Source organism: Musca autumnalis, unplaced genomic scaffold, assembly GCF_047663935.1.
Source record: "Musca autumnalis isolate F117 unplaced genomic scaffold, ASM4766393v1 scaffold_2, whole genome shotgun sequence".
Classification (NCBI taxonomy): Eukaryota; Metazoa; Arthropoda; class Insecta; order Diptera; family Muscidae; genus Musca; species Musca autumnalis.
In genome coordinates, this window is record NW_027411755.1 from 480,653 (window position 1) to 501,006 (window position 20,354).

General features: G+C 33.1%; 1 protein-coding gene across 8 annotated transcripts in view; it reads right to left on the minus strand.

The window, feature by feature from the left end:
• Positions 1-20,354, minus strand: part of B4 (imaginal disc development protein B4) — a 164,586-nt gene that overhangs the window by 80,589 nt on the left and 63,643 nt on the right. For 7 of the 8 annotated variants that reach the window (XM_073966480.1, XM_073966481.1, XM_073966487.1 and 4 more), the window contains exon 3: positions 14,609-14,646. The exons of the other annotated variant lie outside the window; for it this stretch is intronic. The gene's annotated coding sequence lies outside the window, so the exon portion shown is untranslated. The remainder of the gene's footprint in view (positions 1-14,608; positions 14,647-20,354) is intronic. 8 annotated transcript variants of the gene reach the window in all.

Genomic DNA, 20,354 nt, shown 5'->3' on the forward strand with positions numbered 1-20,354 from the left:
CCGTTTATGTCTGTGCCAAATTGATAGCGATATAACTTGCACAAAAATGGTATGTTCGTCTCACCATCGAACAATTAATCTAACAACATCCTATTGAAAATATCACAAGCCTTAAAATCCTTTTAAGAAAGTACCCATTTAAATTTTATCAATAAAAAGTTGGGGTTAAATATGACCCAAGCATAACATATGACATTTTTTTCTAACGTATTAGCAGGGTTAATAATTCAAGTCAAAAATATAAATATATTCTTTAGTCAGCTCACGCAGTTGTGACGCAAAACATTAAAATGCGATTATGGAACACTTAAGCGTGACACCGACGATATAGCCTTCTATATTCATTTGAATGGTCAATAATTCATAAGGCATTTATTTACACACGACAGGAAACAAGAGAAAGACTGGTCACGGACTCATCAATCTAACCACAGGATAAGTACACGGCATGATGGAGTGTCACATTAGAATGAACGTGCGGATGATTGCATGTCGTTAATTTTTTGCCAATATTTAATTGCAGTTATTTTTCCCCCTATCAAAGAACTTTCTTTGGGACCTATGATAATGCACCGGAAGATAAAGGATAAGAATTAGAAATCATGACGTTAAGAAAAATATAAACATTTATTTTTTAAACTTAGTGTCTGAGATTTATATCATTGACATAATCATCTAGCATTAGCTTTCTTCCACTCTTCTCTATATTTTGTATTCCTGCCATTCTCGAATACCCATTATTTTCAGGTCGTCTAGGACACAGCGTTTTTATCTCATTCATGTGGTGTGTACGATGGACATTGTTTAATAAAACTTTTTCGGTCTGTTCTCTACCATTCGACCTACGTGCCCTGCATGTGATTTTGTATGTTTTACTCTGTCCAATTTTTGACATATTTCCACCAATTCATCGTGTACTCCTTTAAATGTATAATGTGGTTCCATAACTCAGAAATGTGTTTCATTGAAAATATCTGTAGCGTAAGGTGATATTAAGATTCCTGATTGAATTTGACTTAACAGATCCAATACATACAACAAGCAATTTCTGAGAACTTATTTTTATGTTGCAAAAAAGATTTAAATTTTACTGTCACAATATTTGCAACCTGGCGCTGTAGAATAAACGTTACTTATGTGCAAACACTCATCCATGGAGATATTCATGCATATGTATTTATTATTTACCAAATGACTGTCATTTAACATATCAATGTATGACTTCCTTTTGTGTGGCGAAGCAAACATGAAAAAGTATCCGTCGATTACTCCTTTGCGATGGCTGGCCAACTTGTGTTGACTTCAATATGCAAATTATAGGTAATTTTAAAAGAAAATATTTGCACTGCTATTAAAATTGCTAATTTAAAATGATAATATGTTTATAAGTATTATAAGGATAATATACCAATCCTTGAATTGTAACCGTACATCCATCAGGTATGCATGTACGTTTGTATGATAATTTTGGCATTGCGCTGCATGACAGTTTTGTGGAAAACGATAAAGAACCAATTAGAAAAATTATACGCAATAAATATTTTGCATATAAGCCACCTTCCACACGGCGAAATAAATTTTATGAAATTATGCACTCTTAAATCGAGTTTTATACTAGAATAATGTTGTTAAGTGGCTTTAGGGGTAACTCGATCTAAGAAACCCGTATAAAATGGTAATGTTTTTAGTGCAAGTTCAGACTAAGTACGCTAATCTTAATAGTCCATTGCACTGATGACACTCTGCTCGCAATCTAATTCAGTCGATGTTCGAAAGCGGTTTAGAAAGGGAAAAGGTTCTAGACAATCCTGGTATAAACTGGGAAATAACATTTGTCAAATATTCTTGGATATTTTTTGGGAGAAAAATGACTTTTTACATGACTAACATTGTTGTTACTGCTGTTTTTGTTAGTGATAAAATATAAGTGCATAGGAAATAGGATAAAATGTGCTATGAGTCATACATATATACCCTCCTACAATTTTATTTGTCTATACTATGGTCGAATAACTTTAAGACGATTCGAATTCAAATTCGTTCGAAGTATTACCAAATTTCAGTGTTTTGAAAAATATTTGATTCATTTGTGTTTTCAATCAAACAAACATTTTCTACAATAAAAGGAGTTTGGTAGTAATTCGAATGAATTTAAATTTGAATCGTCTTAGAGAAACAAGCCATAAGTCTTCGTCAATATAGGAAAGTAGAAAACGAAAGGTGATGTAAACCAAATAAAACGTGTTAAAACGAAAAAAACCGAATTGAATTGATTTGCATTGACATAGTAATTTATGTTCATGTGCTTGACTTCGTGCCGTCCTATCCGAATTTATAAGCGAATGTGCCATAATCGCGGTTATTCCGGTGTATTTTTTCTCAAAGTGTGTCCTCCAAAATAGCAGAACCATTACCTTATTTCTATTAACGTTAAACAAATTAGCAATATTGCATCATATTGAGTATATTCTGTAACTAGAAAATTGGTTTGTAATCTGCACTCTAACGAAACACTAGGGAAGCTGTAGAAGTGTAATTGTTAGTGTTAAAAAAAGTTTATTATTATTTTTCATTTTAGTCAATTTACTCAAATTGTTTCCAGCAGAGTTAACCATCATTTTCTTTCTTTGATGACTTTGTAGAATATTCACACTCGAACAATATGTTTCATCTCTCATGGAATTGTTGTTGAAAAGTTTGTTTGAAGTTGATGACAAACTTATACTAACACAGGCTTACATACATATGTGTATGAAAGAATTTTATAAAAACTGGCATACATATAAAAATGTTGAAACACAAGAGTCTGCAACAAATAAAATTTGTACACTGCTTTCTGTAATTCCTGGAAATATTCGTTCTCTTACATGTTTCTTTATTACATCTACCACTCAACAAACTTTGCCAACAGAATGTGTGAAATTTTTATTATTTTTACAAATATATTTTTGTAGGAGAATTTTAGTAAACCAATAACAATTTTTTCTCAAAAACGATTTCCTGTAGCGAGAATGAATGTACTTTTGCCTATTAATGCCAAAACTAAAATTCATTCCATTTAATTATTAAAAAGGTAACGCACAAAGCATTATGGAATTTTTTTTTCAAAAAATACTATGAAATGTAAATTTTTTTCTCAATTTTTTTTTGTAACACGAATGAATGACCTTTTGTCTATTAATAACTAAAATAACTTTTATTCCATTTAAATATTATAAATAATCTTTAATAACTTGAGTACAACTGCAAATTTTGAATGCTACTGTTATGAATCTTTAAAATTGGAATAAAAAAGCCAATTCAAGTTCAAAACGCTAAATTTAGCCAAACTATGGCTTTAATACTAGACCTATTGAAGGCTGTGGCCTTTAATTGTCTATAATAAGTTAAACATTTGGCATAAGTTGACAGTTTCTTGTTAGATTTATAAAGAACTAATGAAGAACGAATGACAGAAGACAAATGGTGCAAAAAAAAACTTGAAATGTGGGTACACTTCTTCCTGAAACTTCAAATTCCTATGACTTCTATTCCATAATAAGGCACAATGTTGGCCTTTAGATAAGTGGATCATTAAAATATTGGATGAGTTTTATTGCACTGGGTCTGGGCCACTATACTATAAAGAAAAAATCAGACCCTTCCTATACACAATATTTTGATGATAAACTTATCTTAAGGCCAAAATTGGACACTTTTATGTAATAGGAATCACTTTTTATTTTTAATTTGTAAAGTAATCCCAGCTTAATCACTGATATGTTGTTTTCAATTTTTTTTAGTATTCTCTGCCCTTCCCTAAAGTAAATCAATTTTAACTACATCCACTTTAAAAACATGTTGTTTTTAAAATTTGAAAACAACAAATCTGTGATTAAGCTGGGCTTACTTTAAAAATAAAAAGTAAATACACATCACAACAAAACTGCCAAAGTGAATCGAAAATAGGAATCTTAGGAATTTGAAGTTTCAGGAAGAAATGTTCCCAAATTTCAGTAGAAGTTCAAGTTTATTTTGCACAATCTCTCTTCTGTCATTCGTTTTTAATTAGTTCTTTACAAATCTTACACGCAACTGTCTACTGTCCCAACAAATAAATTTCTTAAAAAATAAGCAAAAAATTGTTTTTATGAGATAATTGTTTATTATGTTTTCACCCAAAAATGTTCCTATTTGTTGGACCAATGTTTATGAAAAACATAATTATTTTCCAACAGAAGCCAGTAAATTTCCCATTCACATTTAACTGGCAACTAACTAAAAACAACATAGATAGCGACTCGAGTCCAAAGGTAAACCAAAACCATGCATACATTCAGTATTTCTTTAATTAAATCTATTTTTCATTAAACGGAACAACTTTTCTACACCTTCGCTTTAGAATAAACGAATAGTAGAGAATTATTTTTATTTCCTAGAATTGAAATGTTTATCTTTTTGTTGTTAATTTTTTACTTGAAATATGATTTCGTTTTTAGTTTTGTAACTTTATACATATTTTGCAAGGAAGCAAAATAAAAAATAAAACAAAATATGGCAGATGGACTAGAAGTCATTTGATGTACTAACATTCGTTGCAGAAAGATGATTCTCGTTGAGAAGGTGTATGTTGCAAATCCATTCACGCCATTTGTGGTGGTTCTGGAATTTGTTTCTTTATATTTTGATATCATTCAGAAGAGGTATACATATTTTTGTATGTCTTAAATATTGCAAAAAATAAATAAATAACTGTTCGCATTACAGCTCCAATTTTGAGCCAAAACAAAAAAAATATATCGCACCTACAATTTCATTCGTTTGAGTCTGAAGGAAATAATTGAATCTATAAAGAATTTGTAACTTAGCTTGCTTAGTGGCTTATGGCCACTTATTAAGCAGCAAAAAATATTTTCCATGAATTTTTTACAAGAAATCTACCAATCTTTTTAAAAGATTTTGTTTTCATCTGAAAGGTCACACCTTAAACTTTCGGAAAAATATTGCAAAGCGTTCTAATAAACACGAAACTCGAATAAACCGACCAGAATATATTTTTGTGAGATCGTTAAGAACCTAATTTAATAATATCCATTTTAAAAATGGTGAATATCAAAGTAAAAAATTCAAATTTAACTAGTTAAATTGATCGTTTTTCCGCCATAAATCCGCCAAAAATATTTTAAAAGAAGTTTCTTGCTCAAGGAAAAGCTATTTATGTGTATAATCCCACAAAAAAATATATATATCGGATTTTCCGTTTTTGAGCTACAGTAGGCATCGCTTTTAAAAATGCCATTTCGGGAAAACCTCTTTTAAAACATCGATATTATATACAAATCACAATTTTTCCTTTCTAACACTCGTAGCTCAGACAATTTTTTGCAACATATTCTATTCTACCTGTACTTTAAAATGAGCCAATACAAAATTTTCAATTTTGTACAATTTGTATGTGGCCATAACCCCTAAAGTATGCTTCTCCACTTTTAGGGTGGTCTTAACTACACAACATATTTATGGAACAAGTGATATCCTTTCGAGTCAACGACACACCAACAACAAGCACGCATTCCCTTACATTTTTATCAGTAGTTATTCACGTGCGTACGAAAAACTCATGATGATGTTTGCTGCTTGCTCGGATGAGCTAGTACTTATTTGCTTTAATATTCTCTGAAGCAGAAGCAAAAAATAAGAAAGGAGATCCAAAATAAAGTTCTTCCTTGTGTGCATTCACAAAAGGAAGTGCAAACTCGTTTGGCTTGTGTTACATTAAACGGGACACACAATAAGAAACGTTTGAGGAAATAAAGCTGCGGGGAAAATAATAGCAAAATGTTTTGCATTTCTTGAACATATAAAACTTTACAATACATTTTGCAAAAAAACTATGATCCGCCTTCTAAAGGCATTCGTATTTCAAACAAAATAAATAATTTCAAAATGCACTAGTGAAAGGGGATCGACATTTTTTCGAATTTTTACAATTTACACCAATTCGTAACTGTGTCAATAGATGAAACAAATTTCAGGGCAATAGGGAGGATGGATATTAATAAAAAATTGTATGAAAGTGCTATTATTTTAATCAGCGTTCTTCACAAAAAATACGAAAAATATCAATGTGGATGTCACCCTGTTACAATGCCATTTCAAGTGGGTTCCATATCATTGGCCATCAATATGAGAGAATACCATTACCATTACACCATTTTCTAATTAATTGAGTACGAACATGTCAGTTAAATGCGATTAACATGCATCCATAATTACACGTTTGTGTGTAACCGAGTGGAGATGGCCAGAAACGCCTTTTTTAAATACAAAAAAACACTTACATATACCGAATTAAGCCTCGCAACCAAGATAAGATTTGTCAAATGTTATATTTGGTCTATACTATTATATGCCGTAAAAACTTGGACCATCAAAAGTGCAGATCAAAAAAGAATTGAAGCATTTGAAATGTGGGTCTATAGAAGAATACTTAAGATACCCTTTACATCGCACATTTCAAACCAAGAAGTTCTCAGACGAATGCATGTCGACAGACAACTCTTACACACGGGCAGATCGAGAAAAATCGCATACCTTGGGCATATGATGAGAAATGACAAATACAGATTTATACAATGCATTATTAAATGCAACATAGAAGGACAACGACCAAGAGGCAGAAGAGAGATATACTGGCTAAGTAACATCCAAGAGTGGACAGGATACAGAGATGAAACAAATCTGCTACATGCTGCCAAAAATCGAGTACTGTCTATAATTTCATAAAATAAAATAACAGAACATGTATATATGATATATATAAATGTAATGTATACTATTGTATGATCGCTTTATATCCGAATAACGGATCCGCAAATAAAGAAGAATAAGTGTAACTTATTAAAAAAGGGAAAATACAGAATAAGGAACATACTGTATGGAATAGAAAAGATTTTAAAATATGTATATCCTTAAAATATATTCATTTCTTAGAGTGTGCTATGAAACGAATACACATACTCGTAAGCAAACAAGCTTACTTGACAACTATTGCTACTTAGGGCTTCTGTTCCCATTTCAGTCATTACGACCCAGAAGAGACAATGGCTGCCTTTTGAGCTAGCACACCCAAAGGCTATTACCGGTGCATCTTCACTTTGTGCAAATGATTACAAAGGTATAAATATACACATCTCTTATGCAGGTCCAAGCTTATGAAAGCGTTTTATTTGCATCATTATTTTCAGCCGGTTGAATGGTATATCCTCCTAGCATGCGTATTTTGTTAGCAACATTCCTATCTTTATACCTCTTTGCATTCAGTGCCGGTTGTTGCAGCACTTCTTTTTTGTTTTGAGATGAAAAGCCTTTGGGATATTATACCTTTAGTCGTCGGTCATGTCTTTGTGAATCTTATTTAAAGAAGACTGCTGCATTACTGAAATAAAATGTTTTCAAAGAGAAGAGCCTGTCTGCCGCTAAAGCGACATCTATGAAATGTTGAGTAATTGACTTAAATTTGCACTCACATTAACTCAGGCTATTGAAAAAGAATTCGAAGTATGTACAATTGATTTGCGGTTTGCCTAGCTGGCTGCAAGAAATATGAGATCTGTCCGTTTGATGTGCTCTAATTCGAAGCTAATGTGAATACGTTATATGGCATCCAGCTTGAATTCCCCGAATGCCAGTGTTGGTTGGAAACATAATTTATTTTGGTATTCGCTGGCTCAAAATATTAAAAAAATATTGCGACCAGTAGAAAATCACGAAGACCCTACAAAATGAAGCAAACCACAGCATGAAAATGAAAACTGATACTTTTAATAGCAGAGGTATTTTTTTCTTTGTTTTGTTCATTGTCATGGCAAGTGCCACGGATGGTGCCAAGCTGTCTGCCAGTCTAAAGTCCCTTTTTGTTATTTGCTTTCATCTTCTTCTTTTCCAGACCAGCAACAAAGCAAGACTACCTATAATTCCTCATTGACAACAAACTGAATATGTGAGATGTAACGTTGAACTACTTTTAGGTATGTCTGTCCACCAGTTCGCTTGAATGCCTGCCATCGTAAGACCATCAACGGCTAAATAGGTAATTTGATTATGCTCCGTAAAGTAAATTAACCTTAACCCTGAGTCTTTGCATTGCAAGCCGTGAAAGGCAAAGGAGGGAAGAAGACTTTACCACACAAACAGTTGAAATTTGTGTGTGTCTTCCGCAGGGTGGGCATACATACAATGTTATTGCTGCGCTAGGTTTGCCAATATGATTATTAAAGACAATAGTAACATAAAGCTACGTCGTGTGGTTTCTGTTTTCTTGGGAGTCGTGTATGGAGGAGTTTAGGTGTATTCAACCGACTTACATATGTACTTTGGTGTTGGAGAATGTTGGATCTGGTTGATTTATCGTAGAAAGTTCCACGGCAGTGTCATATGAATTACGCCTATCGCCATTCACCTTCACTGGTTACAGTGTCATATTTTTACATTCTTGGGGCTTCTCTACCCAGTAATTGTTGGGATATTCTCCATACCATCAGTCACATATAGAGCAATGAAACCTCAGACAAAGTTATATATTACCTGATTACATATTATAATCGTCCTTACGAGTCCATACGATATTCCATTAGAATTATTTTATATGAGCAGGTACAACGTTCTCAAAATCGGGGCTATATCTCTGAAACCTACTCGAATCTTGTTTTAACCTCTTCAGCAAACTTATATAATTGCACTAAGAAAATATTTGGAGAAATAAATAACTCGAAAAACTGCTGTTAAATTTTTCGTAGTGTTATATTTGGGAAAATATTATCTGGAATGTAATAAATAACATCAACAATGTATTCATTCGTAATAAAGGAAAAAAGGTCGAATATCAACAATGCACTATAGGTAATTTGCCCTGTTTTTGAGGCAAAAAGTCGATTTTGCAACTTTTAATAATAATAATAATTTTTTAGTTGGCATTGAAAAAAGAACATGTCAAAATTTATTAATATGAATGATATTTTTCAAAATAGCGTCATTATCGCGGTTTAAATTGCAGTCAAAGTGAGAATTTCGAAGAAGAACTAAAAAAATATATATTGTAAGGCATATTTCAATGTATTTAAAACAGCGGAAAAATAAACCAAATATAAATATATGTAAAATGGAATAGATTGGCAACTGCGAGAAGAATTTAGTTAATATATAATATAGCTTAAACATTTTGGTTAGCGACCAAAAAACACAAAAAGTCAGAAATAAATATTTTATTTTTCTAAAACTCACATCTTATAGACTTATACTAAATTGGCCGTGTTTGGCCGTGATTTTGCCACCTAGAACACATTACTGAAAGTCTTCTGCATTGGTATTAATAGGTTTCAAAACCCGATTTTGCCCGTTTTTTGATATATATGAGATTTTATTAAGTTACTTCTCAACAAAAAGCCTTAAAATTGTGGAAGTTTGGTTTGAGGAAATAAACAATAAATGTAAAACATATTGTTGTTTACAATTTCATTGCAAGTAAAATAAGTAATGGCGACAAATTGTTCGGTATATCCGTGGTTTTCTATAAACGGTGCGGCAGTAGTAAGGTTTATTTTATCTCTCTATTAATCATTGATACAGTTTAAAGAGTACTAAACTCGTCTTTATTAACGTATATTCAAAAAATATACAAAACTGTAGTAACAATTCGTTGGAAAATCTACTCGCGGGGACACAATTTTTGTTACTTACTACCGTGATCGTTTTCATCAGTTTGTTGTGTATAAGAAAACTAATGAAAATTGCGTTGGAAAAAATAGCTTTGTTCGTTATATACGTAGTTGCTTATAACCGTTGTTCCTTATATCCGAATTTATCTGTAAAAATCTTTGTTTTATCTCACTTTTACACATAAATAATTTAAAAAGTTAAAAATTCCTTTAAATCCGCTGTTATTAATTTTTGTCTCAAAAACAGGGCAAATTACCTATAGTGCAATGTAGTAAAATCCCAAATACGATATAAAACTTCCCATGTGAACAGTGCACTATAGGTAATTTGGACAGGTTTTGGACAAAAAGTCGATTTTTTACACTTTTAATAAAGAGAGTTTTCTAATTTGATTTGAAGAAATTTGTAATTTGTTTTTAAGATTATTACACAAAAAATAAATACTTGGACCATCTTTGGTAAAGAACTAACCAACTATCAGTGCTAAAGTTCTGTGCAAGATCAACCATGTTTTGAAGTGTTTTAGTGCCACATAAATTCAAAAAACTTTTTTGATGATTTATGCCAAACTCCTACAAAAAGTAAACTGTAACTCGTTGGGTTTTAGAGATATCAACGTGAAAATTTTATACAAGATAAAGCAGAAATTGCTTACTAAAAAACCCCATTTTTTGAGTTATGCCACTCTTTGAGTAAATGAACGATATGTACATATGTATGATATTCAGTAGAATGGTGGCAGTATGCTTTCTGTATTAAGTTAAAATTTTGTATTAAAATGTTTGTTACTGCTACAAAACGGCATATAGGATACAACCTAAGATTTTTTAGACTTATACAAAATTGTCTGAAATTCTACCGCCAGAAATATCTTCAGAAACTTGTTTTGAATCAACTATATACATAAACATAAATTATTTAAAACGTATAAAAAGCCCATAACTCCACATTTATTAATTTTTGCCTCAAAAACAGGTCATATTACCTATAGTGCAGTGTTTGAAATACACATACATGATATAATATAAAATACTGCTAAAAACAACATAAAATAAGCATTTTAGAGTTTAGAGAATGTTCTTAAGAATTGTTGTGAACATTATTTGGAAGATTTTTTGCAAAATGCTACTTGATTCAGCTTCGAACAGTTTAGCTGCTATTTACCAGAATTCCAGAAATTATGTACATTTTTATATATTTTAACGATTTTGATGTATTAGATACAGTTTTTTCGTTGGTCTGCTTGACAACAAAGTTATACTACATTGGGTCTACAATATTACTAAAGGCTGCAAAGTAAAATTTCTATTCGTTTCTGAGATAAAGCCTTAATCAATACAAAAAAGTTTTCACCGGTATAGATGAGGCCATAAAATCCATATAGAATTGGTAGTGGTGTCACACCAACTATTCGAATATAAAGTGTCAAATTCATTTGTAACCAATTTTTTGTTGTAATTTCTCCAACAACATAAAGAACATTTTGACATAAGATATTCCAAATTTGTCAATACCACAACCAGTTCAATTTCCCTTGTGTCTAAGTGAATCAGGCCATTATCTTTTGTAAAAACTCACATTTTTATGTTGTTTTCTTATTAGTTTCCCTTTAATTATATCCATGCAAGCAAATAACAAATATTTTGAAATTTTTGCTTCCAATTGTGTTATTTCTTGCGAATAATATTTTGTTGTTTCTTGCCAATATTTAAGGGAAAATGGGTTAACCCCCTATCTTAAATTTTAAAATGTCGAACAAAAAACTTCGCTTTTAAACGATGCGCCAAACGGCATAGCAATATCGTGTCATATCGTTGACTTAATTCTTCTGGTTTGGTCATCGCGTGCTGTATAATCCACTTTTTTCACAACTCTTTTTATGGCCTGCTGTTGCTAAGCAATCTCTTTTTCACCCGCACACTGTCAAAGGGATTTATTTCCGGGGACGTGGCGTGCTGTGCTGCTGCTGCTTGAATGACAATCATGCGGGATGCTTGTCATTGGTGTTGGTGTTCCATAAAACAACGATTGTTTCAGACAAGAAAAATACATACACCAAGTTTATACACACATACATACATATACATAAAATAAAAAAACAGGAATACAAACCAGACGTTCACTGCGAACTAAAAAAAGAACGCTAACCAAACTCATCAGAAACATACTTTATACTGTAGCCGCCGTTGTTGCTATGCCATAGGACATAGGCAAATAATCCTTTTGTTTCAGCATTTAAAGCCTACCGAGCTTCCAAACACTTCTCCTGCTGTTGTGCAAGCAAGCATGAATTAATAACCTCGATAGGTGGTTGACAACAGCGACTGGTGTTGTAGCACAGGCATTGCTGCTGCTGTTGGTTGGTTGGTGGTGGCATGCCACGTCATATGCGACCCGTGCCTTTTTTAGTATGCAACATCGCATACAGGAAGTGTTACTTAAGATGATAAGTAAAAAAACATCGTCATGTAAAGCATAAAAAGAAACAATAAAACAACAGCAACAACGACAATAACAACAAAGAGTCATGTGACTTCTGGTGGTGTAGGCTCAGCTGTTTCTAACCAACTGCAAAGGGGAGACCCTAGGAGATTACTGCAAAAAACGTCGTCACTCGGTGAAACCAGTATAAGTATTTAGTTTTTAGGAATCAGCAACACAAATGTTGAAAATGTATATGAATTCCAAAATAATTTGGACTTTTGCAGCATTAAATTTAATTTCAAACTTTTAAGAAGAATCTCGACAATTGCTGAATAATGTACGCCAAAATAAAGAAAATCTTTAATGTCCTCCTTATTTATGTGAAAAGAGATAATTTGTTAAAGTGAGAAACAAATGTTCTAACATACATATTTCACACAACGTGCAAAATCGCTACACACGTCTAACCGAACAAATCCGACTGTTCTTGACAGTTTCTTGAATACATAAAAATTAATTTTAATTTGGGGACATTCAAGTGTTTACTAGACTCATAATTTCAAACTTTATAAATTTAAAAAAGGTTTCGAAGGTTTTGGGGTTCGACAGTGCAACACCCATCATTAAGACAATTTAAATGTGGGAAGGACCCATTACGTATTGGTTTATTACTAGCTCTTTTTATTTTAAAAAAAATCTAATTGTAAATAACAACAAATAAATAAATTTTAGAAATTTGAGTATAAATTGGTGTGGCCAATAAAAAATGCCTCAAAACAACGGAAACGGAAACTTGCGTTTAACCAAAAGTACTACAGTTGGCAGTGTTCATTAAGTCAATATTTCCTGCTGCGTTTGTTGTGTGTGTCTTTTTTCGCTAAGCCAAACTACCGTTTAGTCGGTATTGCGAAAATGTACCAATCCTGGAAAGTGCCACGTAAAAATGGAAAAAGTTTTGTAAACAAACCACAAGACAAGAAAGCAATTTGGTTTTAAGATAAGGATGACTGCCACGACAAAAACAAACAAAAAACAACAGTAAAGTCAACAACACACATACTATCCGACGCCTTTTCCTTATTTTGTTACACTGTAAGCCCGCTGAATGGAGGTGCACAGGGAAGTGACGTAACCACAGTCAAAAACGTACCAAAAAACTACAACACACAACAACCCTAAGCAAAAAGAAAATCTCTAAGAGAACAGACGAATCCTTGAAATTCTCTAAATGCACTTCACGTTGAGGTATGTCACGGAACCAACCAATATCCTCCCCAAACCACTAGCATTTGAAATAAGCCGGGAACATTGCAGATTTCATCCGACGACACAGAGGACGTGTACAAGTGACAGCTAAAAAGTAACAACAACAGCAACTATCAAAGCTTTTTCGTGGTTTATGCGAAGACGAAGCCACCCAATTTAATATTTGGTTATGGAACAATATTCGCCAGAATCCACACTTTAGCATGTGCCATTCTAGGCTAAATTGCGCTATGAATTCCCTTATCATATACCCTCCTCTTATAACAATATCCACCGACCTCGCAAAATTCTTTGTTTTCTCTATTTGTATTTTAACAATTCTCATTATATGCGAACTTTGACATCAGGTGTAGATTATTAGCCAGACTTATGGCACATAGATACTCATCGTCGTAAGGAGCCAAACTAGAAGTCTAGTGCAAAAGAAGAAATCAGATGCAGCTGTGACTGCTGCTCAGTCGACGTCATCTTCAAGTAGATTTTGGATTATTTTTAAGGAGGCTTTTCACAGAATTGTCAAGCATCCCTCAGTGTAGTGTCATGAAAAATATTATTTCGGTACGAACAATCCGAGAGATTTCCTAGTTTGGCAAATACAATTCAAATTAAGATTGTGGCTCAGCATTTTAATGTTTTCATAATATGAGAAATTTTTTAGAACTCTGAAAAAGTTCCTTGAATGCAGGCAAAACAGGTGATTACACCTGTGCGGTAAGAAAGTGTGACATATCGCCCACACCCAAAAACATTTCTTCGCAACCAATGCATTGGTTTATTGTGTGTGCACCAATGGAGTTTCCACTGAACAGGGTTCAGAGTCACAGCAGTGAATTTCAAAATAGAAGCAACAAAAAGTGCTGGCGAGATTACAAAAATCTGTTGCAAAATTTATTACTTTTGAAGTGCACGTGTGGCCAGTTTGTTTACCAGAATGTGAGTTTTCAGTTAGTTGTTCATAACGATGTAATTTGAAACACACATTGAATGCGACTAATTTAACAAATGTTCTTTATTTGCGCTAACGGAATCTATATTGAAACAAATGCTTTTAGAAACAGCGGGAATGCGGGTTTAATATGGTCAAAGTTTTAGTCAACATAGTTTTCTACATATGTTTACCTAGAAGGGTAGACAAGTTTGCCACCAACTCAACAAATAATATTGAATAAATGTTTAAATATGTATGTTTGTATGTAATTGAAATTGGCTCCAAAATACTTACCCTTTCCAAAAAACGATTAGAATATTTTAACAGCTATCCTGGAAAAATGAAAAATATCGACATTTAGATAAAAATTTAATATACATATATAGTCAAGATCTTATCACATTTTATATGTTTCTGTCAGCACAACAATCGACAAAAATTAACTTTCTATGGAATCTGATTCCTACCTAACATTCTTATAGCCAGCAATCTTGGACCTTATAATCGACATATGCCGACGATTTATTAGCAAAACAAGTAAACAAATTCTATAGTCGGGACGGGACCGAGTATATGATACCCAAATCACTATCGCTGCGTATAAAAATTATAAGCAATTCATGACCAACATTTTGAACTTTGGTGTCATTTATTACTTTTACCCGATCCAACATAAATGTTCGGGTGAACATTTTTGTACAAAATTGCATCTTGTGTTACTTTTTCAGTTCAAGAACAAAAAGGATATGGAAGAAACTGAGCTAGAAGGACAAAATATTCGACAGAAAGACTGCTCACTCTACTTAACTGAAAACATGTCATCTCAAAATGATGAGATGAAACGATATCTCCAAACAGAGATATAAAAATATAGATAGAGAAACAATCTTGGGGGTCAATCAACAAATTAATTGCGACATAACCAGCGTTGCCGACAGTTTTTGAGCGGAAATCGTCAAAAAAATCGTCAAATCGTCAATAAAATTTGGAAAATCGTCAAAAAATCGTCAACAGGGTCCAAAACTCGGTTTGGCTACCGTTTAATGCGATTTTTCGCTGATATTTTTGTGAAAGAGACTGACAACATAAAATATACAACACTCAGCAATAAATCTAACCCAATATCACTTAAATACCGCTAAAAGAACAGCTCTCTATGGTTATCGTTTTTGCAGTAATGCAGCATGGTAAAGCTGGGTACACATTGTCATTTTGAATGACAGCTAAGCTCAAATATCGCTTGCTTGACAGTGTGACCGTCCACGTTTGTCGGTACATTTTATTTGTGGGCAGTCGTAAAGTCGAAACATGTCATGTCACATAGTGGGTTCGAATCGTCGTCGGCTTTCCTTTTTCACTTGCATTATTCCATCTATTCCAACGAGAAATTAATTAAAAAAAAAATAAAAATTTTCATTCAAATCTGGCTGACAGCTTAAGGAGGTCATTAGTAGGAAGTTATGCCTATGTGCCTAAATATAGCTAATCCGTCTAGAAATTGCTATCTTATATATATAAATGAGCTTGGTGATAAGTGATTGACTGACTGACTGACTCATCATCAACGCCCAGCCAAAACGGCTAAAGCTAGGAGCTTGAAATTTTACCAGTGGGTCACTGTTGATGCAAATGTGCGAGATAAGGCCGGGTTTTAGAAAATTCATCCTGGAACCACAAAAAATAAAAACAACAAAAATCCTTATTTTTCATTACTATTACGTACTTATTCACTTAGTTGGCCCTCTGCAAGACATGTCGTCGGTGTCATGCTTAAGTGTTCCATACGCCATTTTTGACATTTTGAGATAAAGGTACCTTACAAGGTTTTGAACCGTGCTCTTTCAGATTTTTTGGTCGGCTTTTCTCTATCTCTTATAGTTTCTGCGATATTCAGATGCCAGTATGTTCCATATCCGCTTTGTGACCCAAAAAATCTTGTCGTTTTGTTCCATTTCCATAAAGCCTGGCGTATGGAACAAAACAACCTTGAACTTTTTAGTTCCATATCCATGTCGTTTGGCGTATGGAACAAAAAGAGACAAAAACGAATTGTTCCTCTCAAAAAATTATGGCGTTTGGAACAAGAAATTGTCCATTTTTGCCAAGTTACGAATAATGTGGCGTATGGAACAAATTGTTTTAAAGGACTTGGTTTAAAAACTGAAGAATAACAGTTTCTACATTCAAATATTTTTGAATATTGTATTGTTATATGAAAACGAAATCGTTTAAACAAAAAATTCCCCAGATTAAAGACAAAATTTTGATGTAAGCCCACAAAAATATACACAAAAACGTTCATTCGACTTGAAGCTAGTGTGAACACCGACTAAAAAAATGGTTTTATAAGAAAAACGCGTTAAATGTTTTATGTTACCTTAAAAATGCAACATATCGATCCGTTTTGTCCGATTTTACCACAAAAAAATAGTGATAAGTGGTGGCAATCCTTCAAATAAATGTTAAGGAAACCTAAAATAATGGTCCTTATCGTATTTATATGAGAAAAATAAATGTTTCATTTAAAGTCCTGATTTTGGAACTCAACAGTAGCACTTCATATAAGGGAGGTGGAACACGATTGATAAAAAGTGTTTTGGTTGAAATGTGACAAAATGTGTTCCATGTGACACAAACTGCCAAAAACATGAAAAAAAGATTCCATGGAACAATTCAGCAACTTTTTGCAATTATAAAAATTGGCCATAACTTCTAGACTATCACAGATATCTGACTAAAATAAACTACTGGAATATTATATGAGTTTAATTAAGTAGAACTGAGCTCTTATAGTATTGGATTATTTCACCATTTTTGTCCTGTATGGCCTTTAACATTAACTTGAGTTTTTCTCGAATCAGGCAAATGGCGTATGGAACACTTAAGCATGACACCGACGATGTGTCAAATTAACAATGCTATAACTTCATGATACCGTAAACGATCACACATAGTTTAAAATTTTGTAGTTTACTTCTAGGCGCACTAATTTTATCGTAAACCACTAAATAATAGAAAGACAAGACATTTGTTATCTTCCATTGCAACAGATGTCGCAGTTGGTGATAATGGTTTAAACATCAATTACGCGAAAAATACAAACCGATCCTGATTTAGTTTTCACATAACAGGTGTCGCACAAAAGATTTTCATTCGTTAAAATACAGTTAGAAAAGATGATTACAAACGATGCATTTCTAAAAATTTTGATTTTCAATTTAAAATTAAAACAAAAATTCTTTCAATAAATGATGTTGGGTTTGTTGAACAAATGAGTTGCTGTTGAAGACAACATTAGGGGAATAAATTCAGATATCGGCCAGAAATAACAACAACTAAAAACTGTATGGACCTCACTTTTTGTTAATAACTAAATGTTTGCAAATCAATGAAAGTGCAATAAAATTGTGCATGTTACCACGATTTATTTGCAATTAAGAATTTTATCGTATATGGATATGTACAGTCATATCATTCATTTCAAAATCTGTCATTTGAAGAAATCGCTAAATAATTAATGAAATCAATAATAGGCCCCAGGAATATAGGAATTTGGTATGGAAATCAAGGTTGGGAAGTGGTGCTTCTAAAAGGAAATGGTTTGGAAAATTACCAATCATGTGTACGAAAAGTACTAAATGGTACTAAATTTAGTACAATTTAGATTTGGGTGAATGTAAAGAGCTGGAAACCTGGAATTTGGAATTAAGGTTACTGTTGTAGTGTAGGATTGAGATATGAGGGTGGTTTTGGAAATTAGTACTTATGTGTACGGAAAGTACTAAATGGAACTAAATTTTGTATAATAGGTATTTGGGTGGGTATTTGGAATCTCGAAATTTGGAACTGAGATTACTGGTGGAGTTTAGTATTGTGGAAGTTTTGGAAATTCGTACATAGGGTACGAAAAATACTAAATAGCACTAAATTTGGTACAGTTTCGATTTGGGTGAACGGATAGAGTTTGATTCCTCAAATTTGGACTGAGGATCACTGATGAAGAGTAAGAAAGATGCACCAAAGGCTTTTTGGAAACTTGGGTGAACGAAAAGTACTAAATGGTACTAAATTTGGTACAGTTTCGATTTGGGTGAACGGATAGAGCTGGATTCCTGAAATTTGGAATTGATATTACTGTTGGAGTGTAGGACTGGGGAAGTTTTGGAAATTCTTACTTATGTGAATGAAAAGTACTGAATGGTACTAAATTTGGGACAATGGGGATTTGGGTGAACGGATATAGTTGGAATCTCGAAATTTGGAATTGAGATTACTGGTGGGGTGTAGAATTGAGGTAGTTTTTAAAATTCGAACTTATGGGTACGAAAAGCACTAAATGGTACTTAATTTAGTACAATTTGGATTTGGGTGAACGTATGTATGTAGCTGGAAACCTGAAATTTGGAATTAAGATTACTGTGAAGTGTAGGACTGAGATATGAGGGTGGTTTTGGAAATTCGTACTTATGTGTTCGAAAAGTACTAAATTTGGTACAATAGGGATTCGAGTGAACGGACAGAGCTGGAATCCTGAAATTTGAAATTGAGATTATTGTTGGAGCATAGGATTGGGGAAATTTTGGAAATTCGTATTTATGTGTACGAAAAGTACTAAATGGTACTAAATTTATTACAATTTGGATTTGGGTGAACGGATAGAACTGGAATCCTGAATTTTAAGTATTTTAATTTTATTTATTTTAAAGTATGAATTTTAGTAAACGGAAAGAGTTCGAATTTGCAACCCGTTCGCGGTAGGCTATAGAGGTAGAATTTGGATTTGGGTGAAGGATAGTGTTTGAGTCCTGAAATTTGAAATTAGGATAACTATTGGAGTGTAGGACTGAGGTAGTAAGGGTACGAAAATTACTAAGTGGTACTACCTGTGGTACAATTTGGATTTGGGGGAACGGATAGAGCTGGAATCCTGGAATTCGGTCAGACTGCTGTTGGAGTATAAGATTGAGATGGAAGTAGTTTTTGAAATTCGTACTTATGGGTATGAAATGTACCAAAAGGTACAACTTGGATTTGAGTGCACGGATAGCGCTGGAATCCTGTTATTTGGAATTATGGTTACTGTTGAAGTGAAGGATTAAGGTTGTTTTGGAAAATCGAATTGTACAGAATTTGGTACAATTTGTTTTTGTGTAAAGGGGTTTTTGGAAATTCGTCGTAGAAAGGTACGAAAAGTGCTAAAGTGTACTAAATATGGAATCCATTGTATTAGGAAAACGCGAAGAGCTAGAATTCTGACATTTTGAACGAGTGGTCATTGATGGAGAGTTAGGAAGATGTACCAAAGGGTATTTAGAAACTCTACCTATAAGTGTACGAAAAGTACTAAAAGTTTCTAAATTTGGTACCAATTGCATATTTTTAATGGATAAAGCTAGAATCTGGTGGTTTTGGAAGTTCGTATTTATGATTACGAGCAGTAATAAATTTGGATTTGGGTGAACGGATAGAGGTGGAATTCTAAAGTTTTGAATTAAGATTACTGTAGGGGTGTAGGATTGAGATAGTTTTGGAAATTCGTACATTTGGGTACGAAAAGTACTAAATGGTACTAAATTTGGTACAATTTGGATTTGGATGAACGGAACTAAGATTACTGCCGGACAGTAGAATTGAGGTAGTTTTGGAAATTCGTACTTATGGGTACAGAAAGCACTAAATTTGGTACAATTTGAATTTTAGTAAACGGATAGTGTTGGAATTAGGAATTAAGATTACTGTATGAGTGTGGTATTGAGGCAATTTTGAAAAGTCGTACGTATGGGTACGAGGAGTACTAAATGGTACTAAATGTGGTACAATATGGATTCGGGTGAACGGGTAGAGCTGGAATCCTGAAATTTTTGTTTGAGAAAGAAATGGTACTAAATTTGATACAATTTGGATTCGGGTGAATTAATAGAGCTGGAATCCTGAAATTTGGAATTACGATTACAGTCGAAGAGTAGGATTCAGGTTGTTTTGAAAAAGCAAACTTATGGTACTAAATTTAATACAATTTGTATGTAGGTTAACGGATAGC